Raw genomic sequence first — 25,426 nt, forward strand, 5'->3', positions numbered from 1 at the left:
ACAACTGTGGCTTGTGAGTCTATATTTCTCCATCCTCCCTAATAATGTCTAGTACAGTGTGGTTTAATAAATATTAATTCTCTAATACCACTCGTCTTCTGTTGGCTCTTCTGGTATATTCTGAATTTTCTTGCCTTCGGGCTTACAGATTTGCTTCAGTTGGTTGAGTGAATATGGCAGACTCTCAGTGGGGAATTTCTGTGAAAAAAGAAAACTGCTCTATACCTGTGCTGCCTCTTCACAACCACTGCTCAGAGACATTATGCACAGCATTAAAGGATATTATCAGGTAGGCTCTTAGCAATGATTTTCAAGAAGCTATAAAATCAAGATATGATTTGAAAAGAACTTTCTAACTCTAGTACCAGCTCTGGACTTAGGACACCCGCTGGAAACTGCAGACCAAAACTCAGTAAGACAGCCAGGAGCACTTTTCAGCAAAAAGAAAGATCCTACCATGCTAAACTTGACACCTAGTTTTGTGCAGGGTCAATTTGGATTGTGTTCAGGGGACCATATATAGTAACGGAAATTAAACTGAAGTGTTGAGGCTGAAGTGGTGACATGCAAGAGCCTTTTTTCCGATACTCCTTACAATCTGCAACAGGATTCTTAGCTGCACAGAAAACCTTAAGATGGGTCAACCTACCCAACTACAATCATGTTTGTAATCAAACTGTATAAATAAAGATATTTTAAAAAAAAGATGGAGCAACCTTAGGCCAGAGAGATAGTATTGCAAGTAGTGTTCTTACCTTGCATGCAGCTAATCTCGGTTTAATCCCTGGCTTTACACATACCTACAATTCTATAGAAATACCTGAGTAATCTAATACATAACCCATAGTAATCCAGTATATCACTGAATGTGCTCTTTTGTTTTACAATAAAAATCATTCTGTCTAATCCTCTCCTAAGTATCTGCATTGAATTTCTTTTCTCCCAAGAAGATAAAAGCAAAGTGGTAAGTATGCATCACAGTCAGTGACTAAGTCAAGTTAGAGGGCTCTTTCCATTGTGCTTTTACTGTACATCTGCTTTATTTCTTTATCACATTGTTTGTGTGCACCTGAAATTCAGATCCTCTAAGAAGATCATGCTATCTTGACTGCATAGTCCTAGACCAAGGTTTCTAAACATATTTAGCTACCACTGCCTTCTTAGGAGAAATTATTCAGTGCCTTCCTGAAAATCTACCTTATATAAGCAAAGAACCCTTTAATAACATGCAAGACTCTCATCATGCTCACCACCATGGTTCCAGTGTCCCCCAAGGGCAATATTGAATGCCTTGATAAACACTGGCCAAGCATCTAATTCAGTGCCTGTCATTCAAATCTAGTTCATGGTGAACACCTATTCCACATCAGGTCCAGTTATATGTGTACTATTGCTATAAAGAAATCATATAATCCTCAAATTATTTTTACCATACATATGAAGAAATCATATCATTATATATTTTCTTTCAAAATCTTTCAGTAATGATAATGATTATTTTATATTTTCCCAACCCAGACACCCTGTTCCCACCATGATTACTTCTAGGCTCCTAGGGTTCTATGCAGTGCTGAAAAATTAAATTTTTGGACAGGAAAGTCTAATTTTAGTTGTTCTCCATGCAGGATACTAACACACTATCATAGGAATCTTGTTTTAGGATTTGCCTCTTGTGTCCTTAAAGCTAGTACATGACAGAAATATCAATAATTCCCTACCCCACCTATCCTCTACTGACCATAGGAAGCACTAAGAGACTGACCAAGACTTGTCCTCTACCAACCTCTTATAGGTACATATTTGCTCTTCAACTTCTTTTAAGCTATTGTGAATTTATACCATGTGCCAATCCCACTGAACTGTCCCCTCCCCACAGCTACTCATAGTACAATATCCCTATTCCTCAGGATTCCAGTTATATGATTGCCACTCCTTCCCCACAGAAAGTTTCTGATTTCTGAAGGTAAAGGAGAGACTATTTTGGGTCACTCTTAGTTCTTTCTGTCTTGAATGTCTAAGGTCCTTTTCTTTCTGAAGTTATTTATTTCACCCAAAATGTTTGTAATGGCAATGGTCCAGGTCAGAAAAGAGAAAATCATAATGAATAACAAGAAAATAAGCATCAAAAGTATTATTGATGAAGACTCATCATAATAGCTAATTACTTCTTAGCTCTTGTACTATGCCAGTAACTACAATAAGTAATTCATATGTCTTACATAAATTCATTATCACAACAACCCATGAGGCAAATTAAATTATTTATCCTTGTTTTACAAATGAAGTGCAGGCAAGGTTGCCTATGGCCATGAAGCTAGAAAGCATGGTAGTCTATTGGGAACCAGGCTGTCTGAACCCAGCTTTTTATTTTAACTATTCATATTGCCTTCCTCCATCTTGAGACTCCCCCTAGACTCAAAGTAGCTTATAATAACATTGCTTGTTTGAACAAAATCACCAATGAGCACCCAATAAATATTTGCTGAAAGATGACAAATAAAGAAACACAAAAATATGGTGAATTTCTTCAACAAATAGGGTGTGGGGAGTTTGTTCACTATACTCTTTCAAATAAAAAAATTAAAAAGTGAAAAATTTTGCATATACTAGAAGAAACAATAATATTTTTATAATAGAGCTTAAAATATTGCCTTATACCAACAAGTTGTGGACCAGAGTCCCAAATCAATGTGAACCTTAAAAGTAGATCAAGCATGTATGAAAATGAGGCCTTATGAACTGAGAACTGAGAGATAGTACAGGGTTGAGGCATTTGCCTTGCATGTGGCCAATTATATTTCCAGAACTGCATACAATCCTCCAGAGCACTGCCAGGATGGACTCTTGAGCACAGAGCCAGGAGTAAGCCCTAAGCACAGCAGTGTGTATGGCCCTAAAACAACAGAAACAAATTAATAAAAAAAATGAAAAGAAGATCCAAGCATGAAGGTATTACACATAGACCATAAACTTACGTTTTCTTTCTGAGCAGTGCCACATATCAGTCCCTCTTCAAAGTCACTTTTCCTGCAGTAAGAGCGTGGCCAGGCCAAGCTCTATTTTTAGCCAGTGTGTGGGTTGGGGACTTTTACGTATTTTGTTTTGGTTTTGATATTTTTTTTTTCCTCCCAGAGCCTTAGCTTATGTTTTACTTCATCAGCAGTTAGAACCAAAAATCTCAAGGGCCTCCAGCAGGGAAAATCAGTTTGGAGTGTTTTTAAAGCTCAGTTCTTGATAGCATTGGTGCAGGCTCATCATGAGGAAAATTAAGGTACTAATAAAGGTTTTCAAGAGACCTCAGAGTATGTTTTAACTGCAGGGGAAAAATGACTTTAAAGAGCAGTGAGCCATAGTGAGAAAAATCTTCTGTTTTTAAGTCCATGTTCCTACTTTAATATAACAGGACTACTCCAGCTGCGATACAGCTTCAGATTTTCTGATGTGGGCCCAGAACATCCTTGTATAAGTAAAGAATCCTAGATGTAAGTATAAGGACCTCTTAAAGAGGCAAGATAGATACACACAGGCAAAGTAAAAACACTTTAAGGACCTAAATAAGACAAATATGATTGATATAAGACAAATGAACCTCACTGATCTTAGATTTTTGGAGGGCAAGGTTGACTATAAGCTAAGTTATATCCCTTATACTTACCTAGTCCATCTTAAATTCCATACTTCAGAATAAGACTTTATTTAAAGATAAGGTCTTTAAATTGAAATGAAGTAAAAATGAGGCCTTAGGAACTGAGAGATAGTATAGGGCTGAGGCATTTGTCTTGTATGTGGTTGATTCTATCTCCAATTCTGCATATAATCCTTGAGAGCACTGCCAGGATGGGCTTTAGAACACAGAACCAGTAGTAAACCCTAAGCACAGCAGTGTGTGTGGCCCTAAAAGAACAGAAACAAATTAAATTTAAAAAAAATTAAATGTAGGGGACAGGGGTGATCAGCTGGGAACCATGCTGTCTGACAGTTCTTAACCCATTAGGAATCAAGACAGATCTGCCCTAATAATCCATCACCCAGCACCCAAGCAAAGGGACAATCACTCAGCCCCTTATCTTGTCCCCCAGCAAGAAAATACAACCAATACTCCTGCTGACTGATGTCCTGTGGCTCTCCTTCTCACCCCCCCCCACAAATGTGGACTGTTGCCTGATCCCAGATTCAGCTCCAGAAGGACCCCCAGGGCAAGAACTCTACCCGAGCCCTTTCTGCCACAAATCATTTTAAGACTCAACAAGACCAAGGTGTGTGATGAAAATGTGCCCTGGATTCCACCCCCCACAAGAATATCACAAAAGACAATGGGGAAGCCTATATTTTCTTTATAAGTTTAAGACCTCTATAACAATACCTTTTAACCTATTTATCCCCAAATGTAACATGATCTCCTGCATCACTTTGTTCCCTTAATTACTTTTTTAAACTCATTTTAATTTATTTTTCTTTTATATATAAATGTATTTATATATTGTCTTGTTTTTGCTTTCTTCTCCTCCTTAACATCATATATTTTGGTTCTGCTTGGTACAAAAATCTACAAGAAAAAGTCTTGCCTGGGATTAAAGCTCAAGTCAAAACCAGGGCACAGAGATGATGGAGCCTGACACTCTCACCCCCAAATACACCAGCAATATAAGATAGCACCATTTCTTTTTGCACAGGCACACTATAAAGGGGAAAATTTTACATATAGAAACAAGCTCTTATTGAGGGGTAAGAACTCATACATTCTACAATACAGGGGCATATCCCACCTTGAACATATGTCGTGTGGTCCTAATTTAAAATCCATGTGATTAGACAGCACTCATCCAACCCTGAGCCCTAAATCTCAGACATAGAACAGACACAGTTCTCCACAACATCTCCAGGAACCAAATTCTCTCTGGGGCATTCTTAATATTGCTCTGACACTAACATGCTCCAATTTTGATAAGACTTCCTGACCATGAGAAAATGGCAACAACTTGGTCTAAAAGCAGATTGTCTTAACCTAACAATAAGATGAAATCAGAAGACACGTCATCCTTTGATCTGTGCAAAAGCCAAGATTGCTAACTTCAAAAGACTGACTGTGACAACCATGACTGGGCAGAACCTATTCTGAGACCAATAAAAAAAACCATAGTCTAGGTTTTGGCCTATAACCTAACAACCAAGATCTCTAATTCCAGAGATCTGACTGAAACAACTGCAACTGAGAAGAATTTCTGGAAACATAATGAAAGACTCTATCCTATGCTTCATCCTAGGCTCGGGGCAATAACCAAGACCACCAACTACAAAAGACTGATTAAAACAACAGTGATGGAACAGAACTTCTAGAACCATAAAGAAAGACTCTAGCCTAGGCTCCATCCTATGATCTGTGCAAATACCAAGATCTCTAGTTGCAGAGGCCTGATTTTATCATCCATGACTGAGCGGAAAGTTCCCAGACATCATAAAAGAACCCAGGGGAAGAGAATAAGAGCGTATATGGAGCCTGTAGTTATTCCCATTACAGTATATTTCAAGGGCAGATAAACCCTGTATCTCTTAGGCCAAGGGAATTCCCTTTCTAATCTCCCCAATATTTATTATTCCTATGCACCAAAAAATTAATGGTTTTTATTGTTGTTGTGTTTGTTTTGTTTTTGTTTGCTTGTTTCTTGTTTGATTTTTGTGCTTTCTTTTGTTTTTATCTTGGGACCATGGTTATTGTTTGGTTGTTGTCTTTATTGCTGTGGTACTTATTGCTGTGGTGCTTTTCGGGTTTGTTTGTTTCATTTTTTTCTATTTTTGTTATGTTTTTCTTCTTTTATCTCTTCTCTTAAATTTATATTTATAGCCTCTAAAAGAACTCCTTCCATTTTATTTGCTTGTTTGATTTTTGCCACCCCTTTTTTCCTTTTTTTTTCTTTACTTCTAATAGAACCACATAACTTAAACCATCTTGTTCTGTCTCACAAATTGGAGAAGTAATGGAGGGTATCTAGACCAAACAGTCATATGAACATTAAGTATAAATAAAACATGATCAGATTTAAACACCAAATCCAAAGCCAAGGACAACAGAATAGATACCCAATCTACAACAAGCTAGACACAAAGGAGACCACTTATACTAGCAGCCCAGGGGGTAAAGGAGGCAAATATGGGATGAATGCTGGGAACAGAGGTGAACGGAAGACAATATTGGTGGTGGGAATGCCCCTGATTCAATGTCACTATGTACCTAAAATATTACAGTGAAAGATTTTTAGTCCACTGTGGTCAAAATAAAACTTATTTGGCCTGCCCAGTGGGGCCCGACTGTGAGGACCTGTGAGTGCTGCCTGTGTGTGTTTGTCTCCTGCCTGTCTCCTAAACCTTTTGGGAGTGGGCAGAAAAGGACCCAGAAAAATTGCTCTCCCAGAGGCTCCAGAAGAGCACGGCAACTCCAGCCATGCGCTCTTTCTAAGGAAAGAATGCCACTGCAACAAGAAGAAAAAGTCACACTAAGAACTAAGCTGGATCACTGAAGCCCAGCATTTCACCCTGGACTGTCATCTCTGCTGCATGCTCGGGCCTAAGATTTGATCCTATGTGAGGCTTTATCCACACTGGGCTCCCCTTACTTGGAGGCAAGTCCACCCACCCAGAAAGGGCGAGCCAGAGGAGCATGGCCACGCACATCATTTATCCAATGAATATCACCACAGCACATAGAAAAACCCACAATACAAGTATGACAATGGGGAAACAATGCAGGCCAGCATCAGACATAGAGAATGAAGATGACAATTCTTATGACCAGAAAACGACCAACCAACTAATCAATCTCTCAGATAAGGACTTTAGACAAGCAATATGGAAGATGCTCAAAGAACTCAAAGAAACCATGGATCGAGTTGAACAGAACACTAATAAGAACCAAGAATATATGAAGACAAAAATCACAGAACTCCAAACTGAAATAACAGGTAAATAATACACAACATCAATAATAGGAAAAATAAAAATCACATGATCATATCAATAGATGCACAGAAAGCATTTGATAAGGTCCAAAACCCATTCTTGATCAGGACTTTCAGCAAGATTGAAATGTAAGAAACCTTTCTCATATAGTTAAGGCCATATAGCACTAGCCATTGGCAAATATTATCCTCAATAGAGAAAAACTAAAAGCCTTCCCTCTAAATTCTGGCACAAGACAAGGCTGTCCTCTCTCACCACTCCTATTCAACATAGCACTGGAAGTACTCACTATAGTGATTAGGCAAGAAAAAGATATCATGGGAATCCAGATTGGAAAGAAAGAGGTCAAGCTCTCGCTGTTTGCAGATGACATGATACTCTACTTAGAAAACCCTAAAGACTCTACCAAAAAGCTTCTAGAAACAATAGACTCATATAGCAATGTGGCAGGCTACAAAATTAACACACAAAAATCAATGACCTTTCTATACACCAATAGTAATAAGGAAGAAATGGACATTAAGAAAACAATCCCACTCACAATATTGCCACACCAACTTAAATATCTTGGAATCAACTTGACTAAAAATGTGAAGGACCTATACAAAGAAAACTATAAAACTCTGCTCCAAGAAATAAGAGAGGACATGCGAAAATGGAAACACATACCCTGCTCATGGATTGGCAGGATTAACATAATCAAAATGGCAATACTCCCCAAAGCATTGTACAGATTTAATGCAGTCCCCCTAAAGATACTCATGACATTCTTCAAAGAAGTGGATAAGGCACATTTGAAACTCATTTGGAAGAATAAACACTCTAGAATAGCTAAAGCAACCATTGGGAAAAATAATATGGGAGGAATTACTTTTCCCAACATTAAACTTTGCTACAAAGCAATAGTTGTCAAAACAGCATGGTGTTGGAATAAAGACAGTCCCTCAGATCAGTGGAATAGACTTGAATACTCAGAGAATGTTCCCCAGACATACAATCATCTAATTTTTGATAAAGGAGCAAGAAATCCTAAATGGAGCAAAGAAAGCCTCTTCAACAAGTGGTGTTGGCACAACTGGCTAGCCACTTGCAAAAAATTGAACTTAGACCCCCCAGTTCACATCATATACGAAGGTAAAATCCAAATGGATTAAAGACCTCGATATCATACCTGAAACCATAAGATATATAGAACAACACGTAGGCAAAACACTCCAGGACATTGAGACTATAGGCATATTCAAGGAGGAAACTGCACTCTCCAAGCAAGTGAAAGCAGAGATTAACAGATGAGAATAAATTAAGCTGAGAAGCTTCTGCACCTCAAAGGAAATAGTGCCCAGGATACAAGAGCCACCCACTGAGTGGGAGAAACTATTCACCCAATACCCATCAGATAAGGGGCTAATCTCAAAAATATACAAGGCACTGACAGAACTTTATAAGAAAAAATATCTAATCCCATCAAAAAATGGGGAGAAGAAATGGACAGACACTTTGACAAAGAAGAAGTACAAATGGCCAAAAGACACATGAAAAAATGCTCCACATCACTAATCACCATGGAGATGCAAATCAAAACAACTATGAGATACCACCTCACACCCCAGAGATTGGCACACATCACAAAGAATGAGAACAAACAGTGTTGGCGGGGATGTGGAGAGAAAGAAACTGCTATCCACTGCTGGTTGGATTGACATCTAGTTCAACCTTTATGGAAAGAGATATGGAGATTCCTCCAAAAACTGGAAATCGAGCTCCATACGACCCAGCTATACCACTCCTTGGAATATACCCTAGGAATACAAAAATACAATACAAAAACCCCTGCCTTACACCTATATTCATTGCAGCACTATTTACCATAGCAAGACTCTAGAAACAACCAAGATGCCCTTTAATAGACGAATCGCTAAAGAAACTGTGGTATATATACACAATGGAATATTATGCAGCTGTCAGGAGAGATGAAATCATAAAATATTCCTATACTTGGATGCACATGGAATCTATTATGCTGAGTGAAATAAGTCAGAGAGAGAGAGAGAGAGAGAGAGAGAGAGAGAGAGAGAGAGAGAGAGAGAGAGAGAGAGAGAGAGAGAGAGAGAGAGAGAGAGAGAGAAACGCAGAATGGTCTCACTCATCTATGGGTTTTAAGAAAAATGAAAGACATTCTTGCAATAATAATTTTCAGACACAAAAGAGAGAAGGGCTGGAAGTTCCAGCTCACCTCATGAAACTCACCATAAACAGGGATGAGTTTAGTTAGAGTAATAACTACATTTTGAACTATCCTAATAATGAGAATGCATGAGGGTAATAGAAAGCCTGTCTAGAGTACAGGCAGGGGGTTGATGGGGAGGAGGGAGACTTGGGACATTGGTGATGGGAATGTTGCACTGGTGATGGGTGGTGTTCTTTACATGACTAAAACCCAAATACAATCATGTATGTAATCAAGGTCTTTAAATTAAATATATTAAAAAAGAAGTGATAGGGAACAGAGAAAGACCGGAATGAAGAGAAGTTTATGCTTTATTTTATTTTATTTATTTATGTTTTATTGAGTAGGAGTAGCAGATTCAGGAGTCAGCCTTGCACACCTTCCCACCCCCTAACCAATTAAAAAAATAATGTTCATTTTCATCTCCATCACACAGAAATGATTGACTAAATTCAGGACAAAAAAACCTAATATTACAACTAAGGTTACTAGATTTACTCTTCAAAAAGTAGAAAATTAAAATTGGGAAATTATAATGTCTTTTAGAACTCTGGCCAATAGCCTGGCCCTAAACCAAACTAACACTATGTTTTTATTGTTTCAAAATATCATAGTAGAGAATAGAAAGGTCTAAACAATTCAGTAATTGGAGAAGGGCCAACAAATTGATAAATATTTGTTTTTATTGAAGTGCTTAACATTATCAGAACATTTGATCATCAGTTCTTAAAATAAAGATTTAAAAAAATGAAAGAAAAATTAAATTTAGCTTTTACATAAAATAACATTTTATTTTTACATTCTTTATATGACTTGTATATGCTTTTTGAAAAACCAGCATGCAAGTATGTCATAATAAATATGTTTGCCACTACAAATCTAAAACTATCCTTCAGCATAGCACTGTACCCCATTTGAAATAATTCAAGCAAGAAGACAGTGGAATGACATATTTAAACGACTGAATGAAAGAAATTTCCAACCTAGTGTCCAATACCCAGCAAAACCCTCATTCATATGGGAAGGAAGACTAAAAACATTCTCAAATAAAAACGATCTAGCAATAATTGCGCAAACAAAACCAATTTTAAATGACCTACTCAGAGACGAATTACACAATCCAAATCCCCGATTCTAACAACAATAACCCTATACAACACAAATACACAACAGCTCTCTCTGTCAATAATCTCCCTAAATGTTAATGGTCTAAACTCTCCCATTAAAAGACATATACTAGAGAACTGGATTAGAAAACATAAACCGGACTTCTGCTGCTTGAAAGAAACACATCTATTAATACAGGACAGGCACAGACTTAAAATAAAAGGATGAAAATCAATTATTCAGGCCAATGGAAAACAAAAAAGAGCAGAGACAGCCATCCTAATATCAGGTATTCAACCTCAAGAAAGTGATCAGAGACAACTAAGGTCACTACATACTGATCAGGGGAGCAATAGATCAAGAGTACTAACCCTGGTCAATATTTATGCACCTATTGTAGACTCAGCAAAATATGTGAGGCAATTACTCACAAACCTGGAGAAACACATGAAGGGAAATGTGATAGTAGTAGGGGATCTCAATACTCCACTATCACCACTGGATAGATCCAGCAGGCAGAAAAATAGCAAAGTAATAAGAGCCCTAAATGAAAAATTAGAAGATCTAGGGCTAGTAGACTTATATAGGGCTCTCCACCCCCCAATAGTAGAATACACATTCTTCTCAAGCCCATTTGGAACCTTCTCCAGAATAGACCATGCCTTAGGATATAAATCTAACTTATATAAAATCACAAGTGTAAGGATCATCAGAAGCACCCTATCAGATCACTTTTCAACAGAGGTCAAAATTGATTGTAAGAAGAAACAATGGAGAAAATCAAACACCTGGAGATTAAACAACATGCTACTCAACAACAGTTGGATCAAAGAGCAACTCAAGAAAGAAATAAAAAGATTCCTTGAGACAAATGATAATGAAGAGACAACTTGTCAAAACTTGTGGGACACAGCAAAAGCAGTAATGAGGGGGAAACCCATAGCAATACAGGCTTATGTCAGAAAAGAGGAAAATAACAAAATCAACAATTTAAAGGATAACCTTAAGGAACTGGAACAACTACAGCAAAGAAATCCAACCACAATGAGAAGTCAAGAAATAATAAAAACCAGAGCAGAAATAAACAACATAGAAACCAAGAAAACAATACAAAAAATCAATGAGTCCAGGAGTTTGTTTTTTGAAAAAATAAACAAGATAGACAAACCACTGGCAAGACTCACCAAAAAAAAAAAAAAAAAGAGGGAAATCACCCAAATTAATAGGATCACAAATGAAAGGGGAGAGATTACAACAGAACTCCAAGAAATACAACATATCATGAGGTCATATTATGAACAACTATACTCAGTTAGACTAGAGAACCCAGCAGAAATCAACAGATTCTTGAAAAAATATCAGCTACCAAGACTGGAATCTGAAGATCTAGAAAACCTAAACAGGCCAATCACTTCAGAGGAAACAGAAGATGTAATTAAGAAACTCCCTAAGAACAAAAGTCCAGGTCCAGATGGTTTTACAGGTGAATTCTATCAAACATTCCGAGAAGACATACTACCATTGATCCACAGGCTCTCCCAAACCATAGAAAAAACAGGAACCCTCCCCAACTCCTTTTATGAAGCTAATATCACACTCATTCCTGAAGACAACAAGGACAGCACCAAGAAAAAAATCTACATTTCACTAATGAACATAGATGCAAAATTTCTCAACAAAATTTTAGCAAACTGAATCCAGCACTTCATCAGAAAGATTATACACCATGACCAAGTGGGTTTCATCCCAGGGATGCAAGGTTGGTTCAACATACGTAAATCAATCAACATTATACACCACATCAAAAACAAGAAAAACAAAAACCACATGATCATGTCAATCGATGCAGAGAAGGCGTTTGACAAAATTCAGCACCCATTCATGTTGAAAACACTCAGCAAAATAGGCTTAGAAGGAACCTTTCCCAAGATAGTTACAGCTATCTATGAAAAGCCCACAGCCAACATTATCCTCAATGGCAAAAAACTGAAAGCATTTCCACTAAGGTCAGGAACTAGGCAAGGCTGTCCACTCTCTCCACTCTTATTCAATATAATATTAGAAGTCCTAGCAATAGCAATCCAACAAGAGAAGGGAATCAAAGGAATCCAAATTAGAAAAGAGAAACTCAAACTATTGCTCTTTGCAGAAGATATGATGATATATATAGAAAACCCTAGAGTCCACAGTAAAACTTCTAGAAATAATTAACCAATACAGCAAAGTGGCTGGCTACAAAGTGAATACACAAAAGACAGTAGCATTTCTCTACACAAATAATGAAGTTGAGGAGAGAGAAATTAAGAATTCAATTCCATTTAAAATAGTAACAAAAACATTAAATACCTAGGGATCAACCTTACAAGGGAAATGAAGGACTTATACCAGGGAAACTTCAAAACACTTCAGAAAGAAATTGAAGAGGATCTAAGGAAATGGAAGAACATCCCATGCTCATGGGTAGGTAGAATCAATATAGTCAAAATGACTATCCTACCCAAACTCCTATATAGATTTAATGCACTCCCCATCCAAATTCAGACATCATTCTTTAAAGACTTAGAACAATCAATCATGCTGGAGCAGGATTTTTAGCCAGCACGGGCGGGCAGCTGGCAGGCCTCCACATGTGCCAGCGGCCTCTTGGCCTGGCCTAGGGTAGGGGGGCTCGGACATGGGTCACCCGACCCCCCTCTCCCCCTTTCCTCCGGATCTCCAGGTGGGTTACTGGAAGGAGTGATGGGGCACCCTGGGTTTTCCCCACTCCCTGGCCAGGTCCGGACCCTGGCCTAGGGTGGGGCTTAAATCCCTGTCCTTCGGGCTTGGGAGGGTCTCTCTCCCTTCCTGGAGCAGGATTTTTAGCCAGCACGGGCGGGCAGCTGGCAGGCCTCCGCATGTGCCAGCGGCCTCTTGGCCCGGCCTAGGGTAGGGGGGCTCGGACATGGGTCACCCGACCCCCCTCTCCCCCTTTCCTCCGGATCTCCAGGTGGGATTCTGGAAGGAGCTGATGGGGCACCCTGGGTTTTCCCTACTCCCTTGCCAGGTCGGACCCTGGCCTAGGGTGGGGCTTAAATCCCTGTCCTTCGGGCTTGGGAGGGTCTCTCTCCCTTCCTGGAGCAGGATTTTTAGCCAGCACGGGCGGGCAGCTGGCAGGCCTCCGCATGTGCCAGCGGCCTCTTGGCCTGGCCTAGGGTAGGGGGGCTCGGACATGGGTCACCCGACCCCCCTCTCCCCCTTTCCTCCGGATCTCCAGGTGGGTTTCTGGAAGGAGTGATGGGGCACCCTGGGTTTTCCCCACTCTTAGGCTGGCTACAGAGGTTGGCTAAGGGGGTGGAGATTGATCTGGGGGGTGGCAGATAGCTTCTCAGCTATACTCAGGCTGTCACTGGCAATTTCATACCAGTCTACATTTTGCAAACCGCGCGAACATATGCTCCTCCCAACCATTAGTACCCCAGATTTACTCTTAACTTCAGTAACACTCAGTTCTATTCTCTGACCAAAGACATACAGTAGATCTAACAAATCCCAGAACTACTTAGAAGGACAGAAATTGAACACATATTGAACACATATATCTTTTGAATATATTATGGGTATTTTCTTTAACTGATGTAACTCTCTATATATTTTTCTACTATGATGTTTCTATCCACTTTTCATCTTGTCTTTTCTTTGTAAGCTGTTCAGTAAGGATTGTTGGTGGAACTGTCCCTCAGTTTGATGCCTATGATTGAACTATGTCATGGAAATTGCTGGTCTTGTTCCCATTGCCTCCAGATGCACCAATAACACTTCATGGCATTGATCCTTGTTTGCATAGACACATTAAAATGGGAAAACACCATACATACAGATAAGTTCTTATCTAATAAATCTCAGTACAATGTACCTTACACCCTGAACATTGATATAATGACCTGGCATAGGCCTCAGAAGAATGGGCATCCTCCATTCACGCCGGAACCAGGCAAGCTATCTACGAATCATCCAAGGTCTTTTATAGCAACAGCTGGAATCAGTCCTCTACCAGGAAAGACTCTACCAAGGGTCTGACATCGACCTCCTAAAAAGAGACTTCCGTTTACACTGAGAAGACTTGACAACAACAATGACCTGCTCTACAGGACATGGTTCTCTCTATTGCCCCATAAGTGTGAGGTGAAATGAGAGGATGCTCCGCACCATCCTGACTACAATATGGGATATGCAGACTCCAGGATCTTTAATACAGAAGCATGATACCAACAACAACAGAGACTAAGTGAGGAATGGAGGTGTATTGCCACTACAGAGGATGACTTGAATTGGACAAACTAGTGTGCCTGGAGCCTAGAGTCAGTCCTGTGCCAGGAAACTTCAGGGGTAGGGTCTCCTTGTATTTAGACCATAATTTGCCTTTCAATATCCCTTATGTTTGGTGGGCCTATGCAAACAAATGCCACTTTAATACCGTTTTTTACTATGTTCCCTTGACTCCAACCCTTAAGAAAAACAACCCACTAAAACTTTTGAGGCTAACTTAAACTAGTAAGCATGTGCATGGAACTAGAGAAATGTACTTTGCCCTCAATGTTTAAGGAGTTACATAAGTCTAATGTCTTTAGATTATATTGTGTGCTGCTAAGAAATAGTATGTACTACAACTGGGGATTTGAGGGACAAAGTAATTGTATTGTACATGGGTTCAGTTTTGTTTTTCTTAATGTTCTTTGGCTGAAAGTTCAAGGCTGGGATATCATCAATGGGACTACTGTTTATGGGTGATTGGGCCTCCACTGTAACTTTACCCTGTCCTCTTTCTTTGCATCTTTGTTGTCATAATTAAAATAAAAAAAAAGAACAATCAATCATAAAATTCATCTGGAATCACAAAAGACCCAGGATAGCCAAACACTTACTAAAAACAAGAAGCTGGGTGGCATCTCGCTACCTAACCTGAAGCTATACTATAAAGCCATAGTGATCAAAATGGCATGGTACTGGTACAAGGACAGAGCCTCAGATCAGTGGGTTAGAACAGAATTTCCAGGCATAAGCCCCCAGACATATAGTCAACTAATATTTGACAAAAAAGCCAAGAACTTGAAATGGGACAAAGAAAGTCTTTTCAACAAATGGTGTTGGTACAACTGGAAAACCACCTGTAACAAATTGAAAATTGACCCATACCTCACCCCATATACAAAAGTCAACTCAAAATGGATCAAAGACCTCGAAATCAGACCCAAAACCATAAAGTTTATTGAGAAAAAAATAGGCAGAACACTCGAAGACCTATATATCAAAAAGTCTTTGATGATAGATTGCCAATGGCAAGAACTTTAGCACCAAACATAAACAAATGGGACTACACCAAACTAAAAAGCTTCTGCATGGCAAAAGAAACCATACTCAATACAAGAAGACAGTTAACTGAATGGGAAAAAGTCTTTGCACTCAACATGTCCGATAAAGGGCTGATATCCAGAATATACAAAGCACTCAGAAAGATGAGCTTCACAAAACCAAATAAAGCCATAGAAAAATGGGGAGATGAAATGAAAAGACACTTCACCGAAGAAGATTGAAAGATGCCCAACAAACACATGAAAACATGTTGACCTTCACTCATCATTAGGGAAATCCAAATCAAGACAACAATGAGGTACCACCTTACACCAGTGAGGATGGCTCACATCAAAAATAATGGAAACAATCTCTGTTGGTGGGGTTGTGGTATGAAAGGCACTCTTATCCACTGCTGGTGGGAATGCCCCCTAGTCTAACACCTATGAAGAAAAGTCTGGAGAGTGCTCAAGCAACTCAGAATTGAGCTGCATTTGACCCAGCAATTGCTCTGCTGGGTATCTACCCCCAAGTTGGAAGGACATTCATCCCCAAATATGTGTGCACCCCACTATTTATCACAGCACTCAGTATAATAGCCAAGTCTTGGAACCAACCTCGATACCCAAAACAGATGAGTGCATTATTAAGTTGTGGTATCTATATACAATGGAATATTACATGGCAGTAAGAAATGATTCAATCACAGACTTTGCAGCAACATGGATGGACCTAGAACATATTATGTTAAACGAAGTAAGCCAGAAGATGAAAGATAAACACAGAATGATAGCACTATTCTGAAGCCCAAAACACATGAAATAGGAACATAATAAACTCTAGACTACACATTAAACCATAAGAAACCAGCAATAGCAGAAAGAGCAGCATAGAGAGAACAGGTATGTAATCAGCCTGTTACTGCAAAGGCTCATAATAGTCTCTTAGGGATCTTATACAAGGTTACACGTAAAGAATACCATGGGAAATCACTGACTCCAACCGAAGTATTTCAAAATCATAGGTGTTAATGCCTTAAGCTTAATATATTTAAAGTAACCTCTCAGCTTTTCTGTCCACAGGAGTTCTTGGATACAAAGGATGGACAACCTAAGATGGCATCTCAGAGCTAAGCCACACGAGATACCCAGGTTGCGTTACAAAATTGTCTCAATAAAACTTTTTAACACACCCTTTATCTCTAGGGCATACCTTCTTTTAGGACCTGAAGCATGTGACCAGCCAGACCACCGAAGCAGCAACTGTGACCTGCAGACTTATACTACGGGGCCTACTCATCAAATATATTCAAGCAAAATGACATGCCCCCGCTTTTTCCACCTCTCTTCTCACTGCTCCCTCTTCCTTTTTTCTCCCTATATAATCTTATTTTCCCCTTTCTTCCTTTCTGCCCCTTCCAAATACTCTCCCCTATCCCCCTTCCCAGGAATCTGACTACCCCTTCACCCCTCAATCCCATCCATATTTTCCAACTTATTAAAACTTTTCCACCTCGGTTCTTAATCTATTAGGCAACAAGACTGACCTCCTACCCCAACGAACCAGTACCTAGCACCCAAGCGAAGGGACATCCACTCAAACCCACACCTCGCCCCCAGCAGAAAAAGACAACCAACACCCCTACTGACTCATGCTGTGTGGCCCTCCCTACCAACTTATCCTAACGTGGACTGTTGCTGGATACCGGACTTAGGCCTAAAAGAAATGCAAGAACTTTACACAAGACACCCCCCCTCAAATCTTTTACCAATCTCAGGAAGGGCGGGGTGTGCAATGAAAAGGCACCTGGGAACCCACACCCTACAAGAAAATCTCAAAAGGCAATGGGGAAACCTATACGTCCATCATAAGACCTGTATAACACTACTTCTTTATTTTTTATTTCATTTTACTTAAAATCATTTTCACTATACATATGTGAGCAAATATATATTTTTTATTTCTATTTTTATGTTATTTTGGGTGTGTGACTTGTTTCTCTGTTCTTTTCACCCCCAAATGCACCGGCAATATAATGAAGCACTATTTCTTCCTGCAAAGGCACACTAAAAAGGGGGAAATCCCACGTATATAAACAAGCTCTTATCTACTAGGGATAAGAACTCATACTTATTTACAATACAGGGGAATTTCCCACCTTGAAAATATGGCATGTGGATCCATCTTAGACTCCAGAAGATTAGACACCAACCGCCCAGACTTGAATCCTGAACCCCAGACATAGAATCAACACAGTTCTTCACAACAGCTACAGGAACCAAAGCCCATCTGGGACATCCTGAATACTACTCAAACTCCAACATGTGCCAGTTCTAATATATCATGACAACGAGGAAATTGGGAACAAATGGACATAAGAACAGGTTATCCTACCTTACCAATTAATGATAAAACAAAATCAGAAAACTTACCACACTATGGGCCATGTGAAAGCCAAGAATGTAATCTACAGATGACCGGCTGATAGAACCGTGACTGGGCAGTATGTATTCTGGGACCAACAAGAAAGCCCTAGTCTAGGGTTTGGTCTATGTCCTGCACAACAATCATGACCTCTAATTCCAGAGTCCTGACCGAGGCAATTGCAACTGAACGGGTCTTCTGGAAACATAACGAAAGACGATATCCCAGGCTCCATCTGAGTTTCAGCGCAAGGGCCAAGACCACTAACCACAGAAGACAGATTAAAATGACATCGAGGAAACAGAACTTCTAAAATCACAAAGAAATTCTTCATCATAAGTTCCACTCCTTGACCTGTGCACAGACTGAGACCTCTAGATTTAAAGGTCTGTTTTTATCATCCAGATCAGAGCAGAAGTCTTCCATATGGCACAAAAACACCAAGGGGACAGTAAATGAACATGAAAGGAGTCTATAAATAATCCCATGACAATATATTCCAAGGGTAGAGAAACCCTGTATCTCTTAGGCCAAGGGGATTTCCATTTCAGATGACCCTAATATTTACTGTGCCTATGCGGGGGAGGGGGGGAGGGGAGACAAAAACACTAAATAATCCTTTTTTTATTTTTTATTATTTTTTAATCTAGTTTTTGTCTATTTCTTTGTTTTGGGGTAGATATTAAAGTAGTTGTCCATTTTTTTATTTATATATTTACTTTTTCTTTCTTTTCTCTTCTTCCTCATTGCGCCTTGTCATATTTCCTATCTCAAGACCATGGAAACCATATGGTGCATATTTTTATTGCTGCAGTGCTCACTGGATATCTTATTTGATTCCTCTTTTTGAACTGTTGTGGTGTTTCACCTTCTTCTTTTCCCCTTTGTCCCTCAAACCAAGGATGAGAGCCTCTAGAATGACTCTGCTCACAGTCGGCATAGTTGATTTTTACCCCATTATATTACTTTTCTCTTCCTCAAACAAAACCACATAACTTGAACTTTCTAGTCTCGCCTCCTAATTAGAGTGGGCAGTAATGGAGGCACCAAGACCAAACAGTTATAAGACCACTAATAAAATAGACACAGAAGGGACCATGCATTCTAGCAGCCCCTGGGGGGAGAGTGGAGGATATAGGATGCAAGATGGGAGCGGATGTGGGAGGACAATTCGGTGGTGGTAATTCCCCTGATTCAATGTAAATATGTACCTGGAATATTACTGTGAATGATATGTAAGTCACTATGATTAAAATAAAAATTATATTAAAAAATAAAAAATAAACCTAAAAAATTTAAAGAAAAAATTAAATGTAGCCTTTACCTGAAATAATATTTTATTTTTACATTCTTTATATGACTTGTATATGCTTTTTGAACAACCAGCATGCAAGTATGTCATAATAAATATGTTTGCCACTACAAATCTAAGACTATCTTTCAGCATAGCACTGTACCCTCTAGGAATAAACAAAGCCAAAACAAAACAAAACAAAAACAAATGAAAAAACCCACAATCTTTTTTTTAATATATTTTTATTTAAGTAACATGATCATAGTTGGTTTAAAGTCATAACCAGAACACCCCCCTTCACCAGTTTAACATTACCCCCCCCCTTCCCATCCCCTGCCTGTATTCGAGACAGGCATTCTATTACAATTATTTGAAAAAAAACCACAATCTTTCGACCCCAGCTATAGAACTGAGCTTTCCAGGGGAGACACTTAAGAAGGGAGGTGCTCATTTGACTCTGAGGAACATTGACACTTTGGTGGTAAATATGGTGTGTGCACATATTTTGAAGAGCTGTGATGTTATCCTTCTAAAACACATTTAATCACCTAAGAATCAGTGTTATCTCTATAAAAAAAAACAGAATAAATGAAGTCTTGATAAATACTAATCCAATGTAATGTTCTTGCATGAAGGATATAGGATGAATCAGATTTTAAACTGATAATTACAGATACTACACTTGATCTGAGCCAAAAGGCCATGAAGTGATGATATTCCTGTATAAGAGGGCAGTTAAAAGACACACAATATAGAAAAAAAAAAAAAAAACAAAAACCTTTTGAAGATGCAGGAAGAAGAGCATCAACTAGCCAGCAGGGGAGAGAAATCTCAGTGGCACCAACCCTGATAACTAACTGCTTGATCTCAGACAGTGGCCTCCAGAACTGTGCAAAAAGACATTTCCAGCCTTTCAGCCACTTGAGCCCAGATTTCCCTTGATGGCACGAGTCAATCCTTCACTGCAAAGTGAGTGAAGCTGGAAGTCACTGTGGAGAAAGAACAGAAATCAGCCCAAATCAAGGCTGGGGCGATCTAAGAAATTATTAAAAAGTTACAGAGATGGGAAGTTTGTCTGACTCAACATGATGCCTATGTACATTGGGTCCAAACAACTGTGGTGAGAGCATGTACAAAAAAATTGTGGCACTTCTTCCCAGTTCAGGTCAAGAGTTAAGTTGGTAGTTACTTTCCAACTCTTTAAAGCTTTAACCTTCCTTTACTTCAAGTAATTAAGTGCTGGTTGTAGTTACAAAATTAAGGACGTGGTGTTCTCTAAGTGCTTCTCAGTAAGTCAGTAAGTTGACATCAAAATTGGACTTCTCACTTTTTATATTCTATCTCTGTAGAGAGCATGGAGGTGATCTATTTTAGGAAATAGTATGCAAACATTAGATTTATTTTGGAGTCTTCACCTTCTTTTACTACATCTCACCAAATACTAAGGTTAAATAAAGAGATAGATATAAAAGAGAATAAGGTAAAAACTGGTTTCCAAAAATCTAAAAATTCCAAATACTGGTTGCTAAATTAGTTCAAACATCTCAAAAAGATTTGGATAAGACCTGTCTGGTTCTAAAAGTTGTCTCTGAAATTAGAGACATATTACAGTATGTAGTACTTCCATGTGCCTTGTATGTCTTTAACCTGAGTCTGATAACCAGCATTGCATATGAGACCCAATCCCTACCAAGAATGATCCCTGAGAAACAATACTCCACTCTCAAACAAAAATAAAAGTTTCCCAACTTAGGCTCCAGGGAACTAGACACTGACCGTTCAGCCTTAACTCCTGGATCCCAGACAGATACCACAGAGTTCTCCACAACAGCTCAAGGAACCAAATCCCCTCCAGGGCATTTACAATGCTGCTCTGACACCAACATGAGCCAGTCCTAAATTGATAACCTGACAAGGAGGAAATGGGAACAACTTGATCTAAGAGCAAGTTGTCCTCCCTCATCAGCTATCGATAAGACAAAATCAGAAAACAGGACACCCTTTGATATGTGCAAAAGCCAAGATCGCTATATACTGGTTGTTGCAACCAAGACTGGACAGTACGAATCCAGGGACCAACAACAACAACAGCAACAAAAAGCTCTAGCCTAGCTTTTGGTATACGATCTGTTCAACAAACATGAGCTCCAATTCCAGAAATTTGACTGAGACAACCGCAACTGAACAGGTCTTCCGGAAACATAACGAAAGACTTTATTACAGGCTCCAGTTTAGGAGCAACATAACGACCAGGAACACCAACTACAGAAGATGGATTAAAACGACACTGAAGAAGCAGAACTGCTAGAAGCACAAAGAAAGACTTCATAAACTTCATTCCCTGAGCTGCACAGCCACCAAGATCTCTAGAAACAGAGGTCTGATTTTACCATCCAAGACAAAGCAGAAGTCTTCCACACACCACGAAAGCAGCAAGGGGAGAGTAAATGATCATGCAAGAAGTCTAGAATTAATCCCGTGACAGTATACTTCAGGGATGGAGAAACCCTGTACCTCCTAGGTCAAGGGAATTCCCTCTACAATATCCCCAATAGTTACTGTGCCTATGCAGGGGGATAAAGAAAAGGAGAAAAAAAAAGCACAAAACAATAATTTTTCCACATGTTTATTTATCGATTGATCAATTTTTTTGACGTCTTTATTTTGGTGTGGAGATTACGGTTGATGTCTCCAATATTATTTTATTTTATTTTGTCTTGTCTTTCTCTTTCTTTTTGCACTCGAGCATGATTTGATTTCAGAACCGAGACTATTGTGTGGTGCCTGTCTTTATTGCTGTAGTGCTCACCGGTTATTTAATTCGATATTTTTTTCTGTATTGTTGTGGTATTTCAAATACCTTTTTCACATCCTCTCTCAAACTGAGGTTGGAAGCCTCTAGAGGGATTCAGCCCATTTTCAGCGTATTTGACTTCTGACTTCTTTTTTTTTCCTCTTATTTTGTACCCCATTCTATTGCTTTCCTTGCCTTCAAACAAAACCACATACCTCGATTTTTCTAGCTCTGCCTCTTAAATAGAGGGAGAAACGAGGGTTCCAGAACCAAACAGATATGTGATCACTAATAGTAAGCCAGACAAAGAGGGGTCCACCTACCGCCCAGGTGATGGTGGGGTATATGGGTTGTAGAAAGGGAACTGGAATGGGGGGAGGACATAGTTGGTGATGGGTATTCCCCTGACTCAATGTTAATATGTACCTAAAATACTACTGTGAAAGATATGTAAGCCATTATAGAAAAAAATGTGTTTTTAATAAGAAACTTTCTTTGACTTACATGTATTATTATTATAACAATTATATGTTATGTTATGTCACTATATTATGTTATGTTATTTTACCTCATTATGTTAATCAATTTTGTCTCTTGAATAAATTCTTACAATAAAAAAGAAAAAAAAATAAAAGTTTCCTCTGGCCTTAAGAATTTATAGAAAAAGTAGGGCTGGAGTGGTGCCACATGGTATAAGGCACCACCTTACTCCTTAATGTGTGCCTTGTGCTTGTTAGCCTAAGACAGACTGTGGTTCCATCCCCCGGCGTCCCATATGGTCCCCCAAGCCAGGAGCAATTTCTGAGCACATAGCCAGGAGTAACCTCTGAGTGTCACTGAGTGTGGCCTGAAAACCAAAAAAAAAAAAAGAATTTATAGAAAATTAACTCTGCTCAAGAATTGAGTCATAGGCATCTCCATTCATCTCTAAATCTATCTCCAAAGTCTCTAATGGCCATCAGTTTTCCCAATTATACAATGGGAATTTTATTATTGGTTGTGTGTCATGAGTCAATAAAGTAAAAACTATGAGTATCCCTTCCAAAACAATACTTCAATAACTCTATATATTAGTTTTTTTCTTTGTCCTGCAATGCATTTCTAAATCCAAACATTTAAATACAAGTCATTATTGAACGATACTGAAATTAGGCCTTTTCCTCTGAAATAGATATAAAAGGTCCTGCAGCAAAAATATAATTCATCTCTCATTTCTATGTTTAAAATATTAATAGTACCCATTGTCACATTGGCAAATAGATAGGCAAGAGTCCTAGGAAATAATAGCATGGTTAAGAACATGGACTCCAGAGTCCTAATGGCCTGCTTTCAAGCCCAGTGCAGCTATATGCTAGTTGTAAAACTGGGACAATTCTATACCCTTCAATGGGACTGATAATGACAGTAGCTGCTAATACCCTTATTGAAAGAATAAGAAATAATGAGGGTAGCTGTCAAATATACTTGTTGTGAGAAATGAATGACATAAACCTTGTAAAAGCACTTCTTAGCTCAGTGAATGTCTGTTACTTAGGAAACATTCAATAGCAGTTGAGTTAGCTTTGCTCTTGCTATTTTCTGTCAGTAAGCTTTGGGGGATTAGTTTGAGAATTTTGTAAAGCCTAAAGGCAAAACCATTTCTATTAGATAAAGAAACCAGGAGGGCTTTCAAGCTATATATAGACTTCTTTTCTTTCAGAGTACATTCCACTTATTAACACTTTTTTTTATAAATGTCTTCTGACTTTTCATCAAAGAATTGTCATGAGACTCAGTGGCCACTCTTTCCTTGAGGTCCATATTTGACCTCAACTAAGATGAAAAGATCCTCACTTGCCACCACGAAACTCTCTTTTGTTTAAAGTTCTTGAAAAAGATTTTTAAGGTTTGAGTTTTGTTGATCCAATGGTCAATAACTATTTGAGGCTGTAACCAATAACCAATGAATCTTTTCATGAACTAAGACCACATTACATTATATATCAAACTTTCATTAAAGGATTTTAGACATCTCCAAATGGTATCAGTGAGACAAATATTTTAAACACCTATATTTAAAGGGGACAGGATATTTTTAAATTTTTGGCAAATGTTTATGCTCATTTTCAAAATTAAAATGTCTACAGAAAGAAAGGTCTATGCAAGATTAGAAAACACATGTATTATCCATTTTAATTAAGAAAGATGGGCACATTGGCTGACATTTTCATGAGTTAAATAATGCACAGAACTAAATATTTGTAAAAAAATTAGTTCATTTGGAAAGTGGATGACTCTTAGGAACAATGAAGAATAAAAAAGAAGTTGAAGGAGTCAAAGAGAGTACAGTAGGTAGAGAACTTATATTGAATCTGGCTAATTTGAGATTAACGTCTGGCACTTCATATGATTACCCCAAGCCCTCTAGGAGTGATCCCTGAGTGCAGAGCCAGAAGTAAGCTTTGAGCTCTATCTGCCAAGTGGGATACACATACACACATACACCACAAACAGTTTTAAAAATTCAATTCTTATAAAGCATACAGTATGATGCAATTTTCTATAGTTCACAATAAAAGAGACCTAAGTAATAGATTGCTTAAGGGAAGCATACATATGCAATATGTAAAAAAATACAAAAGATAATCTTTCAATTTAGAATTTGATTTATTTCCAAAAAGGTGACATAACATATTTATTCATATAGTGGAATATAATGCAGTGAAAAAGAAAGAACAAATTACCGATGCATGCAACGATGTAGATAATTTCCAGACTTTATTGTAAAAAAAAGAAATTAGACACAAAGAGTAATATCATTATTATTCATTATATGAAGTTCAAGAACAATGACAGCAACTCTATACAGAAACAGATAAATATTGTGACTACTTCACTGAAGAAGGTTGAGATGGAAACTAGGAGTAAGTTACTTATTGGTGATTTTACTAGGGAAGGACATGAGAGAACTTTTTTTTATTTTGTTATTTTTTTAAATTTATTTAAACACCTTAATTACATACATGATTGTGTTTGGGTTTCAGTCATGTAAAGAACACCACACATCACCAGTGCAACATTTCCATCACCAATGTCCCAAGTCTCCCTTCGCCCCACCCGACCCCCGCCTGTACTCTAGACAGGCTCTCCATTTTCCTCATACATTCTCATTATTAGGACAGTTCAAAATGTAGTTATTTCCCTAACTAAACTCATCACTCTTTGTGGTGAGCTTCCTGAGGTGAGCTAGAACTTCAAGCTCTTTTCTCTTTTGTGTCTGAAAATTATTATTACAAGGGTGTCTTTCAATTTTCTTAAA

At 38.5% G+C, this 25,426-nt stretch overlaps 1 pseudogene; it reads right to left on the minus strand.

Moving 5' to 3' along the window:
• Window positions 1-19,922: 19,922 nt before the first annotated feature.
• On the minus strand, window positions 19,923-20,046 carry LOC126002929 (uncharacterized; annotated as a pseudogene).
• Between the last annotated feature and the right edge of the window lie 5,380 nt (window positions 20,047-25,426).

The sequence above is a fragment of the Suncus etruscus genome, chromosome 2 (assembly GCF_024139225.1).
Source record: "Suncus etruscus isolate mSunEtr1 chromosome 2, mSunEtr1.pri.cur, whole genome shotgun sequence".
Taxonomy (NCBI): domain Eukaryota; kingdom Metazoa; phylum Chordata; class Mammalia; order Eulipotyphla; family Soricidae; genus Suncus; species Suncus etruscus.